Genomic DNA, 13629 nt, shown 5'->3' with positions numbered 1-13629 from the left:
AGCATATAAGAAAACAAATGTCTTAGAAAGTGTTGACTCAGTGACTTTATAAAAGCTTTAAGTATTCCAGGTAGAGGTTGAAGTCCTTTTCTTATTTATTTTCTAATCACCAGTCTTTCTGTATTCCTCTCAGTTTATTTGTTGCCTTTGTCAGTTCTTTCTCTTTTGGGGCTAATTGTAACCCTGGGTCCCCTGCCATGTTGCTTTGGGTTTTTCAGTGTCCAGTTACTTTTCACTGCTGTTTCATTTTGGTCTCTGTACGTGTGACCTCTGCATGGACTGCTTGTCTTTGTGTTTGTAATCACTGCCAGTTTTTGACTCCTACCCAGCCTGAGTGAATGTGCTGCAGACACAGATGTTTTCATTTTATATATATTATATTATATTTTAATCTTTCATGACGTAAAGTCCAGTGTTTCAAAGCAGGAGCTTTGAAGAATCATCATACTGCCATTAGGACTGTGAGAACATGAGATTTCCACTTATTTACAAGTCATCATTATTATATTAGAAAATAGGAAAAACAAAGACATTCTATTAATAATGCTGTTAGTCAAATTCAATTCAATTCAATTCAACTTTATTTACACAGCGCCAAATCACAACAACAGTCGCCTCAAGGCACTTTATATTGTAAGGTAGACCCTACAATAATACATACAGAGAAATACCCAACAATCATATGACCCCCTATGAGCAAGCACTTTGGCGACAGTGGGAAGGAAAAACTCCCTTTTAACAGGAAGAAATCTCCGGCAGAACCAGGCTCAGGGAGGGGCGGGGCCATCTGTTGCGGCCGGTTGGTTAAATTCAGGTATAACTTGGATACCAACAGCAGCATACCAAAACAATAGCATAATTCACAATCTAACATAAATTATTAGTCTAAGTCATCATTAATAATAAGCCTAATCCTATGCTATGAGAGATGAAAATGACCCTTTATTTGTTTCTCTTTTCTTTTACTATTTGATCTGTGATCAGTGCCCCTCGCATTGACAGGATGGAATAACGTCGGAGTCGGAGTGTTAAAGAACAGCTTTGAAATTCTCATGAGCTGCTCGCATAAAAGAAAAATCAACAACATCAACATCATAAAGCGGATATGCCTTCGGCGCCAGCTGTGGGTTCAAGGCTGGAGCCGAACAAGAACTCCCTGATAACGACTGTGTGTTGACTGTTTACTTAGCCTGGCTAAGTACGGATGGCTGCTGTGTTGCCTGGGATTACTCCTTATCCCCTACCCAACCCTGTTGCTGGTCACGTGCTCTATAATGTTGTACTGTGGACATATATGTGCTTTCTGTGCAGAGGAGTTTTTTTGTTTCCTGTTCTCATGCTGTCCTCTACAGCCCAGCATGAGTAGAGGTCTCTTTTTTTCCTCTTGTACTTTCCCATTGTAGTGTACATTTCAGTGTTTTTCTGTAATGCAACCGTTCTCTGACTTGTATCCCCATGTGATGTCTGTGTAGTGTGTGTAAGGTCAGGGGTGGGTTCATTCCACTGCAGGGCAACCTGCCACTGCATGTGGCGAATAAAATTTGAACTTGAACTTGAACACTGACAGCCCAGTCCATTGTTGTTGTTGTTGGGCTGTGGTCTATCCTGGGATCCTTGACTGAAGGACAGTCTGCACCCTGGGCAGGTGTCCAGTCCATCATAGTCACAGCCAACATTTGGTTCAAAAATATTAATGTAAACTGAAATCACAGTAGGATTCTTGAATGGAAATGAAAAGGTGCATGTGTATATTTAAGTATCTGCCCCATCAAACCTCCTGCAGGTAAACCTTATTCATGTTTGAAGGTAACAACATGATGCAAAGTGCATTCAGCCTCCATTTTAGTGAATTTTAAAAATGGAAGGATTTTAAAACATCAACCCCTAATATCACACATCTTAAAACAACAACACATATGTCAATGTTTTTGATCAGTCTGTTGATTGTGGTGGACACGTTGCTTTTAAAACCAATGCAGTAAGTGACCAATATCAGCACACTGTGCACTGAGACCATGATCCACACTTGTTTGAAGCTTTCTTCTTCTTCTTTGTGGCATCAAAATGAAAGCAGCAGAAACAGCACGAGTTGCTTTGATCTACCAAAAAGAAAAAGCAGAATATCTGAGCTGAAACCAGTCAGGTGAAATGATGAAGATATAAACAATAATTCAATGCAATGTCTCAGGTTGGTTAGTGAGGTGTCTTTAACCCTGTTGTCTTTAGCTAAATGAGTTAGTTCACTTTGTGGCTGGGCTGTGTCTCGGGTTCTGTCATGTCAATTTGGTCACGGATGTCACATGACATGATAAAAAAAACAGTTATCGAGGACACATACGTTTCATAATGCATGTATATGTCTGTATCAATGAATAGAAGTCTGCCATTCTTTGCCATTTTTATATTTTATATTCATACGTGTTTCAGAAATGTAAAAACATGTTACAGTTACACTGACACTGGTTAGTGTAAATGACCTTAAATCGCATCACCTGATATCTAGTGTCATATGATCACAATGTCAAACTTTTAAAAGCTGTATTTCTAAAAATATGGAATTGTAACTATATTCAGAAGAAATGAGCTTCTATCTGTGTCAAATATCAACAGCAGACCTCTTAGACCGTGACCTTTACTAGAGCACAACCACAGAGTTGTAGTAACTGTTACTCCAAATATCTTACGGTAATAAAAATACCTTTTCAGTGCATGGCCTCAAATATTTCTTCACAGACTTGTTGTGAATGCCACGGGCTTTATCTGCTGGTTCAAAGACAATAAACCAAAAAAAGAAGATGATTTTAGTCGTTTTATGTGCATCATGCAGCTTGAATGTGTTGTTTAATGAGGTTGAATAGCCACAGTTACACACAGCAAATAATACTATAATGTTACAACATGCGTTCTATGCAGCATCTGACTGATACGTAAGAAATGCTTCTACAAAATGACCGTAGCAAACATTTGGTCTGAAGTCGTTACACTTTAAATAATTTTACAGAACAAACGAAGATGAAAAAGAAAGTGTATCACTGCAAATGGCAAATGCAAAAGTCACTGAATAACATTCAACTAAATGTCCACAAATGAACCTGTAGTTATACTTTAATGTCAGGTTTATTTTTTTAGAATTTGTCATTTCTTACATTTTGATTAAATGCTTATTTTCATTATATTAGAATGTGCAACGACATTATGGTGCACTGTCAGGATATCTCGTGCCTAATAATAGTATAAATAAGAAATGTATGCAGAGGTAATACTAAGAAGTAGAAGTGATAAATATTACACATAATAAATAAATAAGTCTTGTAGTCAGTGGTTTTTGAGTTCAGTGTTCAGTGTGGATATGGCTGTCGGGTAAAAACTGCTACTTTACGTTTGTAAATGATCAGATGACATAATTGGAATACGATGTATCCAGTTCATGGTCGCAGGAGGATGAAGCCCATCCGAGCTTCCACAGGACAAAGGCAGGACAGGCTGCCAGTTTCTCACAGGGCTAACACAATACATGTGACAGAAAATCCACTGAAATTCTCTTTACAAATTAGGGGTGCAACGATACACAAAATTCACGGTTCGGTTCGGTTCGATACTTTGGTGTCACGGTTCGATATTTTTTCGATACAAAAAAAATGTTCATGCCTTTTTAATTTGTCATTTATTAAAATTATAAATATATATTTTAACTCAAAAGTACAGTTTTTAAATTTAACCCTAACCCTTGTGCGTGTTTTTTATTTTGACAGCGAATGCGCACCTGCGGACCACTTATGTGCAGCCCTGGTTATATAGTTCGTCATATTGCAGCCACAGAAATTATTTTGTCCATGAAACCATAAAGCTGCACTTTCTTTTTGCCTTATAGTCTGATTTGTCATAACTTCTCCGTTTTGTGGTAAGCTTTTCTTTGGCTGTCACTTCTTCACCCTGACCTGTCTTATCCTGCTGCTTTTACACACTCACTCACATAAGCTCAGCGATTCTCTGCGCGATCAACCTCTCACATGTTTAAGCTGCGGGAGATTTCACTTGTCATGTTTGCATAGTAAGCTAACGATTAATAAGACGATGTCAGAGGAATTGGTGCACAAATTATCATCACTCACAGATCAGTGCTGTCGCTCTCTATACACAGTTCGCACGATTGCAAAGTGAAAGCAAAAAAACAAGCGCAAATTCAAACGCGACTTCAATATGTCACATATTGACAGTGGCTCACCGATGCCAATGACATAATTACCCAGCTACATTTCTGAAAGAATGCAAAAGCATTGACATATATGTTTCCTACAATAGCCCGACGGGCAGGGAAGAGATAGATTTTGGTACCCCGACTGAAAAAATCGCTAGCTCCGGGACGTCGGGCTAGCGATATTGCGAGCCCTGTATCTGATTGAGGAATCACTCATCTTTGGAAAAGAGAGTTTATTACAGAGAAATGTCTCTTTCCAAAACAAAAGCTATACTATCCGCTTCTTCTGGGCTATATTCTCAGCAGCATAAGGAGAATCATGTGCTAACAGCTGTCTAAATGACTCGGCTAAAGTTAGTAGCATGCTTGCTTGTCTGCTTCCACTTGTCTTTGCACTAGGATGATGTCGGCGTAAATGTGCAGTCATATTCGTTGTGTTCCCACTAGTGCTTTCAGGTTAATCTCGTTGAAATGACCTTAACGCCACAACACGGCAAATCTCCGTTAACAAGCTACCGCCGATCGCCCCGTGCATGGGGCTAGACGGCCAACACGTTAACGAGCTAACTGCGCTAACACACTAGTTCCCACCCATGTAATTGAGCATTGCATGGCACATCCAACATACTGTTTTACTTTAGTCCATGACTCGCTTACCTTCAGGGTCATACGTCACATGAAAACCAAAATAATTCCAAACGCCAGATCTGAATGAGGGTGGGGGAGGTCCATGTTGCAAGGAGAGCTTAACTTCTGTCTCGCTAGCTTGCCCTGCTCTCTTCCTTCTGACGATCCTGTCTGTGTTGAGCGCTCAGTGGATCTGCGCTCGACAGTGCAGCCTAGGCGGAGTAGTCGAACACAGATTCACTGAGCGCTCAACACAGACAGCATCGTCAGAAGGAAAATTGATAAAATAAATTACAAATGTTGTATTGTTCGATACATATGCATACCGAACCGAAAGCACTGTATCGAACGGTTCAATATCGATACGAATATCGTTGCACCCCTATTACAAATATATATTTATAAATATTTTTAATTTTTTAATAACAAACAGCTAGCATAAAAAGCTTCTTTCAGATGCTTTCTGGTCTCAGTGTAAGGTGGCTGTGGCCTCACTGCAGCTGCCTGTTGGAAATCCTTTTACTTCTTGTCTTCTCCTAATGTTGACCACCTGCCTGTGATAGCACTGACTGTGGCTGAGGAACAAAAAAGGGCAAACACTTGCCTTCCTCTAATAAGCGCATTCATACAGAGGTAATCCATGGAAACACTGTAGCCTTCCCTTTTGGCAGACAAATACATTTCTCTAAAATTCTTCTGTAAACAGAACATCATGTGAGAATGGATGACATGGTTTTTCAGGTGACACAGCAGTCCCACAGTGACAAATGAAGCTTCTGTGGATGAACAAACCACCTGAAAAACGAATACAAGGCTGGTATATAAATCACTAATATGTTAAAAGCACATATTAAGGGTTGTTGCTCACCTGTGTTTCTGAGAATGTCAGAAGAAGCTTTAAGGGTCGGGGAGGAGAAAAATCTTTTAAGGACTTTTTAATTTCCAATCCATCTCTGAAAGAACAACAGCAAAAACTACAATGACATGTGAAGGGGACATGTTGATTATTGATGCAGCACTAAACACAGGTCAAAGTATTAAAGCAACAGTGTTTCTCTTTGCACGTCTTAAATCTATCTTCTCTCTATTAATAAACAAACAACATAAAACGTATTAATAAATCAGTCACAAAATACAGTATAGAGGACAGCACGTGTTTACCGCCAGCCTCAGTCACTGATCATTTACAGAATTACAGAGTCTGGCAGTCTTTGCATGATGTAAACATTACTGTGAGTTTCTAACGGCCTCACAGGTTTGCCAGCAGGAAAGAAGGTCCAACAAACACCAGCCTGAGGTTTGTCATGCAGGAGTAAAGGAGCCAGACTTTTTTCAGAACTTAATTTTACATTGATCCTGAGCCGATATGATACAGTTTGAACGAAGCAGTGGAACTAGCACATACTGGCTAAAAATGCATTGAAGATAATCAGGATATTTATTCAGAATCAGGCTGCAAATAACCATTTTACTGCTAATTTAATTAACTAGCAACTTAGTCAGGAGAGAAACTGATATTTCTCTCCTGACAGTAATCACTGTATGACGGCATACTACAATACCTTTGCACAGTAACTAAGCTAGCAGCGTAAAGGTGATAAAACACGTAACAATATCCACAAATGCATCTCAAAGCTGCTTTCTCAACACATAACATCACATTTTCAGTTCTCATTGACACTCACTGACGTATCATAATCTCTCCATTTAAATGGTCTTACCTGTAAACGCTGCCGTATCCACCGGAAAGCAGTGACAATGGATTCTGCAGTCTTCCCATCATCCTGTTAGTGATGCTTCATCTTAATGGATGATAACAAACTTTCTGACCGTCTAGCGGGTATAGAAGACGCCTACCGGCCCACATCTATGGGGCTCATTACTATAATAATGCCCACTGAATGGGCTGATGACACCTGAAGTGGGTGCAATGCAAATAAACTTGTGGTCTTGGTGGGAAACTGATGTGAGACTAGTGCAAGACAAGCTGCTGCTGCTCTGAGATCATTGATCCCCTGTGCACTTTCACTAAAGCACTGGTTCTTAAAATCTTCCTCCATCACTTGTTATTGGCAGCTTAGACTAAATGTTAACTACAGTGATAACAGTTTGCAGTTCTTCACTAAATCAGCCAGGAAGCAGTGCAGAAAGAAGACATTCAGCAAGAATGCAGCAGGCTACATGAGCTTACAGTAAGAACATAATGAATGGGTTCATGTTGACAGGTGGACCTCAGCCTTACAGCCTGACATCACTATAGATTCAATAAATGTTTGACAACTAAGGAGTGCTGTGCATTTAAATCTTAAAATCAGTGGCAGTGGAGTAAGTGTTTGTGACAGATGCATGTACAGATGTACCTGTGTTGATCCATTTAGTGGCTCCAGGATTTATATAAATTCATGAAGTGTTGTAGTAAAGATCTTCTAACACTGTTGCCACTAAAACAATCAGCCTAATTTTCTCGGCCATAATCTTCGTGTTTCCAGACGACAGAGCGAAACTAAACGTGTCTTTGTGCGTCTTCTCTTTGTGTTGCCTGAGCTGTCTGAGGAGAGAAACAGCTTCTGCACCTAGCACAGCTCTCTGTTTTACAGTTAGTTAGTTAGTTAGTTAGTTAGTTAGTGTAGGAATGTTTAGCTTATTTTAGAGTCTAGAAATGTGTTAACATAGAATGTAGAATTATTGTAGAGATACTGCCCTCAATGTAATAAAGGCCTGACTGTGTCATGAACTTAGGAGTAGATTGTAGGAGACCCCTCCCCCAGTTGGACTGTGAAAGGTCTCAACATTTGTAACTGGATACCTGTGGTCTGGAAGGGAGATGGGTTTTATGACCTCTAGGGAGTCACCTACACCCACAGTGTTTTAACTGTCACGCACACTCACTCACGTGCACACACATACATACAGGTATGTGTACACAGTCACACACGAGCACTCACACAGACACAGAGTTTGCAGCACACTGTGAGGGGGTTTATGATGGGGACGCCTCTATAAAGCTGGCTGTAACTAACAAAGGGGTGAAGATTTTGCAGAGGGGCACCGGCCTGGCAAGTCTTCCCTTCTAGAAGATGCATGCTTAAATGAGGATAAATGAAGATGAGTAAAGATGAATAAAGTTTTGTGAAAATGACTACTGAGTCCGGTGCCGTCTCTGGATGCTCGAGGAATAAAAAGAACCGGGGTAAAACTGATTTCGTTTTACCCCGGTTAGTTAGTTAACACCAATAAAAACCGGCTGACACACCTGACTGCTGCACTTTCCCATCATAAACACATGTTGCAGCAGCACTCTAACGCTCTTCCTCACCTCAGATATTTCTCCTTCCCTTCTGCATGGCTGAGTCCTCCTTCATGCCTTTAAAAATCTGCATGCACAGGCAATACTGGCAAAAAATTCTCAGGTGGGAGGAAAGAGGAGTGTCAGCGCTGATCAGTATTGACGGTGGATCCATATTTAACTCTGCATGAATATTTCATCCCCCCTAAGCATTTATTATGGGGCCGTCTGGGAGTCTCCCGAGCATAAACCAGATTGGTCCACCTGTGATAAATATCCTTATAAGAGAGCAGCCCTTCCACCATCCAACTCCCCTTCTAGTCCATTGCCCCCGACGAGGAAGAAGAGTTCCTTTTACTGAGCCATCAATCATCATTGGCCATAGAGATGTTGAAGTAACTCCTCCAGACGGCCGATCCACATGTGTGATAGGAGTACTGGCTGATGAGTCACTAAGCTGCTGAGAGTCAGGGTCAAGGTTACTTTGACCCTCACCACTTTGGACAGCTTATTTAAGTTCAATGACATTTGGAGAACCCGGAGAAAGATTAAGCAGAAGCAAAGCTTCAGAAATGTGCACATGCATCCTGCTGCTGCCCCCCCATCAACACGTGTATGGGTGTAAATGTGAGGAAGCTAAAACAGAAAATATGTATTTATTATTGGAAACTAGATTTATTCACCCAGACTTCAATGATTTATGCTCTTTCCCTGAACTCAGTCTCTGTAATTAATTGTACTCTTCACATATTGCATCACATATATCAACACCAAAATTGTCACAGAATTTGAGAATGGGAGCAAATAAGTTACTATATGTATGATAGAGGAATGGAGGGTAACAGCAGGAGATCTCTGCGCCTCTTCTTCTCCACTCACTGTGTCAGCTTTCACATAATTATTATTCAGTAAATCAGCAAATAAATATGGGACTGTGATTTGAAGGCTTTCACCCATTAAGAGTCTCAAACGTTGCTAAATAATCTCAACTCTTGCATGTATGTAGCGTGCATGTGTGCTGAGCAGTGAGACGAGGCTGAAGTCACTGCTGCGATGTGATTAGTCAGGAGTGTGCCAATCAGACCATAGCCTGGTATCAGCATCACTGAATATCAATGAGCTGTTTTGTGTGTTATTGGGAACTGACACATGGATGGTGGAGAATTGAGTTTAAAGTCAATGTCAATTGTAACTACAGAAGTAACTAAGAGCTGACGGCAGCCCACACCAGATTTCAGGTTCGCCTGGATTCGGACCTGCATGCGTACGCGCACAGTGGCTAGCTGGGGTCGTGAAACATCAGCACTTTATTTTGCTCAAAGATTTCTTTTTGCCACGTCAGGATTTACTGACCTTAAAAAACCTGAGTGGAACACCTTTCAACACGTCCTGTCATATTATCCATCTGCCTCTTCAAACTGGCTGAGTGAAACTCACCCTGTCAGCCTGTTTGGCTGTTCACTGGCAGACTTAAAGAAGGAATATTTCTCTACTATCAGCAGCTCATTGTATTTGTATTCTGGAACATTTTCCTCAGTTTGGGATCTTTCTAGCTTTAGTCATGTTTTGCTTTTATTACACATTCACTCTTGCTGAAATCCATGCCATCCATAACAGCTCGTAATCTCTTCTAACAGCCTTCCATGACTGGACTAGGAGCGGACTGGGGGTGTATCTGTTCCATCTACCTACTGACTGCAGTGTTGACGCAGTCAACTGGTCACAATTTCCTGCACAGATCTGATACTCAAATTATAAACAGCCAGTACAAACAAACAAACAGTTTTAGACCGGAGCAGCATTCAGTGTACACAGAGTCTGATGATAACGACAGACATTAAGAAGACAGCAGGAAACACCTCACAGGTTTAGTGTATCATTCAAATTTAGTGTATCAAGTCTTTTTCTAATAACTCGATTGTTTTTGCTTTCAATAGTGTTTTTTTAAAAGCTCCGTCTTCATCTCCACCACCAGCATCGAGACTCCGGGGGATTCTCCGCTTAACTCCTGTCGCTACTGAGATTCTGTTTTGCTGTGATGGGCCATCAGAGTCTAACTGCCAGATAGCTTAATTGAATGAACCACAGTCAGTATCTGCTGATGACGCTATCTCTTTATTGAACTTGCTCTATAAACAGTTAGGAGTTCACTAAGCTTTATCACATGTGTCATTGTAAGAGACTGAGCTTGAAACCTTGATGGGTAGAATCATGTTTGGACTCTGCTCAGGGTCTTTTTCAGAAAAAGGTTGTGTAGTAATAACAGACAAAATGACTCATTGGTCATACCTGAAACCTGATGCTTGGACACATTTGGTCCATGGAGCACACTGATACATAAAGTAGCACACAGTCAAATATATCGTGGGTGTAATCAAACTTTGCAACAGCAGCAGCTGCAGCAGTGCTATTCCTGGTTGTTGTACGGATGTAATGGCTGACTGGGGGAGCTATAACACATGCTGCTGCCATTTCAGTTTGGCTATTACAAAGTTGAGCCGTTAGAGGAGGACCATTATTGTTATTGATTTGCTTGTTTGCCGCCTTCATGGCGGAAAAGCAGCACACAAAGAGAGATTGTTCCCCCCCCTTTATGTCCCATTCTGGAAAGCAGGTGGAGAGCAGCAGATGTGGACTCCTGAGGAAGAAACCGTGAGATTATATAGAATAGAAATGTTCTGCTACATTGCCTTTGTCTTGGTACTTTAGGCAGGTAGCTAAAGGTAGCAATGCAGCAAGAAAGAAAATACAAATAAAACCCAGTCCTGCTGGAATCTGTTCAATGATTCAAACCAGTCTCCTTCAATGCTTCAGTTTGCCCTCAGTATCCTCTATCAGGGCTATCTGCATTTACTATCAAGTCACCTGTGTAAATGCTGACACTGAGCAGGTAAAGGTGTTTGTAGGTCAACCCAGGAGCTCATTTCCCATCACCAAGACAGAAAATCAAGCTGTTGTTAACCCCAGGATGAACTAGCTGTGTCCACTTTACAACTTAATTAACTGCGGTTGTGGGATCGATCAGTTTCAAAGCCCCACCCATAAACTCCATCACACAGACACACACACGCACACACACAAACAAACAAACAAAATACTTGAAGGCTGCTCCAAAAATGATGAGATTATATTTTAAATATTGTTCCGTTCTCTTCCAAACACCAGCAGCTGTCTGTTGTAGGTTTGAGTGTTTGCTAAAATAAAAATAAAAGCATTCTAACGTCTCACCTGTTTGTTTTTTCTCAGGCATACATGTGGACTATGTTTATTAAGAGAGATGAAGCTTGTGTTTCTGTCATGTAGTGATTGTGCTTAACTGTATGAAGCTTATGAGACATTATGAAACAGAATTTAGTCAAAGTCCTTAAGATACGCTTTTAAATGATCTTTTTTTTCTTGAAGAGATCTACTACATCATATGTAATTTCTATGTCATGTGTAGTTTCCATTGCAGATATCAATCACCGTTAAATTAAGAGGGGATGGCAGTAAAACCCCGGAGCTATGATGTTGTAGAGCGATCGAGCTGGGGAAGTCGGTAAGTCCAGACCCCCGTGTGAACTTATAAGTCCTGGCTAGTGAAAACGTGAGTACAGACTCGCGTACTTGAGTATTTAGAAACGGTCTGCAGTCTGTGAACTGACCTCAGCTAACGCCAGCTAACAGCATTCGCAGTCAAACCCGCTCTCAGCCATACGATATGTGACTACATGCTCATCCAACTGAGCTAAAGATGCGTCCAGCTGTGTTTAATCACCAAAATTGGAGAAGGCATAGAGAGAGGGCAGCCTAACATATGAAACAGGAAATGATATAATATGAAATAAATTCTACATGTCAAGTTGTGTGCCAATATTTGCTGTGTAGTAGAACTGAGACATTAGTCATTAAATTCTCAAACAGAAAAACATTAAACATAAATATATAAAATATAACTTTTTACAGGGAGACAGGAATAAAAAAGACCCAGCTTAAAGTGGAAGAGAAGGAGCTTTGGCTGGACCTGCCCCTTTGACCAGGCTCCTGATTGGTTGTCGCGGCGCGACTTGAAGCTGGAGTTCATATTTTTCCACCTCAAGCTGTAGATGCGATATGCGTGAATGCACCACACAAACTGCCGCGCGTATTTCTATTCGCGCTTCAAGTGTGACTAACACGTTTTCGCGACGCAAATCTGCTTCTGAATTTTCGCGGGACCCCCAGTCGCGCTTCATCGCGCTCCTCCATTGACTTCATGTAAACCTGACGCTCTGGTCGCGTCTATCGCGTTCGGTGTGTACGCACCGTCACTAACACTACAAATCTCACGTGTCTATGGCTGACTTAAAACCTCTTTTCCACTGCTTATCTCTAGTCCTGACTATTCACAACAGAACGTAAGGACAGTAAACCACTGATAAAATCTGCTATTTGCAGATTTCCCTGATCACGTGTGCCTACTGGTTTGTTCCACAAAGCATGCACTAGCTGAACACATGCACTGCAGTTCTTCGATCCAGGCCAGTTCAGTTGCAGCCTGTCTGTTGGATGGAACTCTGGGAGGCCTGGCAGCCTGTCTCCATGCTGGCACTTACCCTGACCTCTGGCATATGGTCCATGTACCCAGCCTGCTGGCTTATTTGTCATCTGGTGACCTAGACTGGACTCATAGTCTGAACAAGGTTTCATTCACCGCATAAGGAGAAAAGCTACTTCCTCACAGATTATGAACTCAACAAGCCAAAACCTCAGTAAAAGCAAGTGACACAGAGAGTTCTTGGATTCTGTAGCACTGCTGTAGTTTTGATTTACCTTTTGTTTTTTAGAGTACACTGAAAGATGTACTCTAAAAACATGAACTACAAACATGAATGAATGTTTGTAGTTTGTAGTGAAAAATGTGTGTGTGAAAGGTCAGACTGAAAAAAAGTTTAACCCTCTATTTTCCAAAACTTCAGCAGTTTGTAATGTATTACACTTTATGTCTTAGTTTGCAGTATGTTACTTAATTACTCAATGAGGGAAGTATTTTTAAATCTATTTGTTTCAATACTTTTAAACTGATCTGAAAGAAACTGTCCCATAATTATTAGTTAACAGGTTAAAGGCCACAGTCACCTAGATTAAGACAAATCTCAATACGAATGAGGACATATACGGGATCTCTCTTTTAGTTTTTACGTATATACATAAAGCAAAGTTCAAAGTTAATCCAAAAACACTTAAAGTCATTTCCACAATAATTCTTCTACCTGCATGAACACGTAGCTCATCGTTCGTAACCTGCTGCAGATTAGGGCCTAGCTTTGTCTTAGCATGCTATCTGTGCAGATGGATTTCTGTTAGCAGTATGATGCTTCTCTCCTGGATGCAGTTTGAACTTAACCATCCTGCTTTTGTTCTTTTGTCCAACAAAAATAAAAGTCATGTCCATACCTTCACGGTAGACCACTCTACTATTTTCCTCTTCCCAAACACAAACTGAACATTCAATACTGGGAAGGAATCTTTTCAAGTGAAAAGATTTTAGCATGAAATG

General features: G+C 40.8%; 1 protein-coding gene across 3 annotated transcripts in view; it reads right to left on the bottom strand.

Moving 5' to 3' along the window:
• grik2 (glutamate receptor, ionotropic, kainate 2) overlaps positions 1-13629 on the bottom strand; it is a 336418-nt gene that overhangs the window by 246167 nt on the left and 76622 nt on the right. The window lies entirely within an intron of this gene.

The sequence above is a fragment of the Mchenga conophoros genome, linkage group LG11 (genome assembly GCF_057382185.1).
Source record: "Mchenga conophoros isolate Kocher_MC1m ecotype Shallow Benthic linkage group LG11, M_conophoros_male_GT1.1, whole genome shotgun sequence".
NCBI lineage: Eukaryota > Metazoa > Chordata > Actinopteri > Cichliformes > Cichlidae > Mchenga > Mchenga conophoros.
The sequence above is the reverse complement of the archived record's forward strand: the minus strand, read 5'-3'. Positions and strand labels throughout refer to the sequence as shown.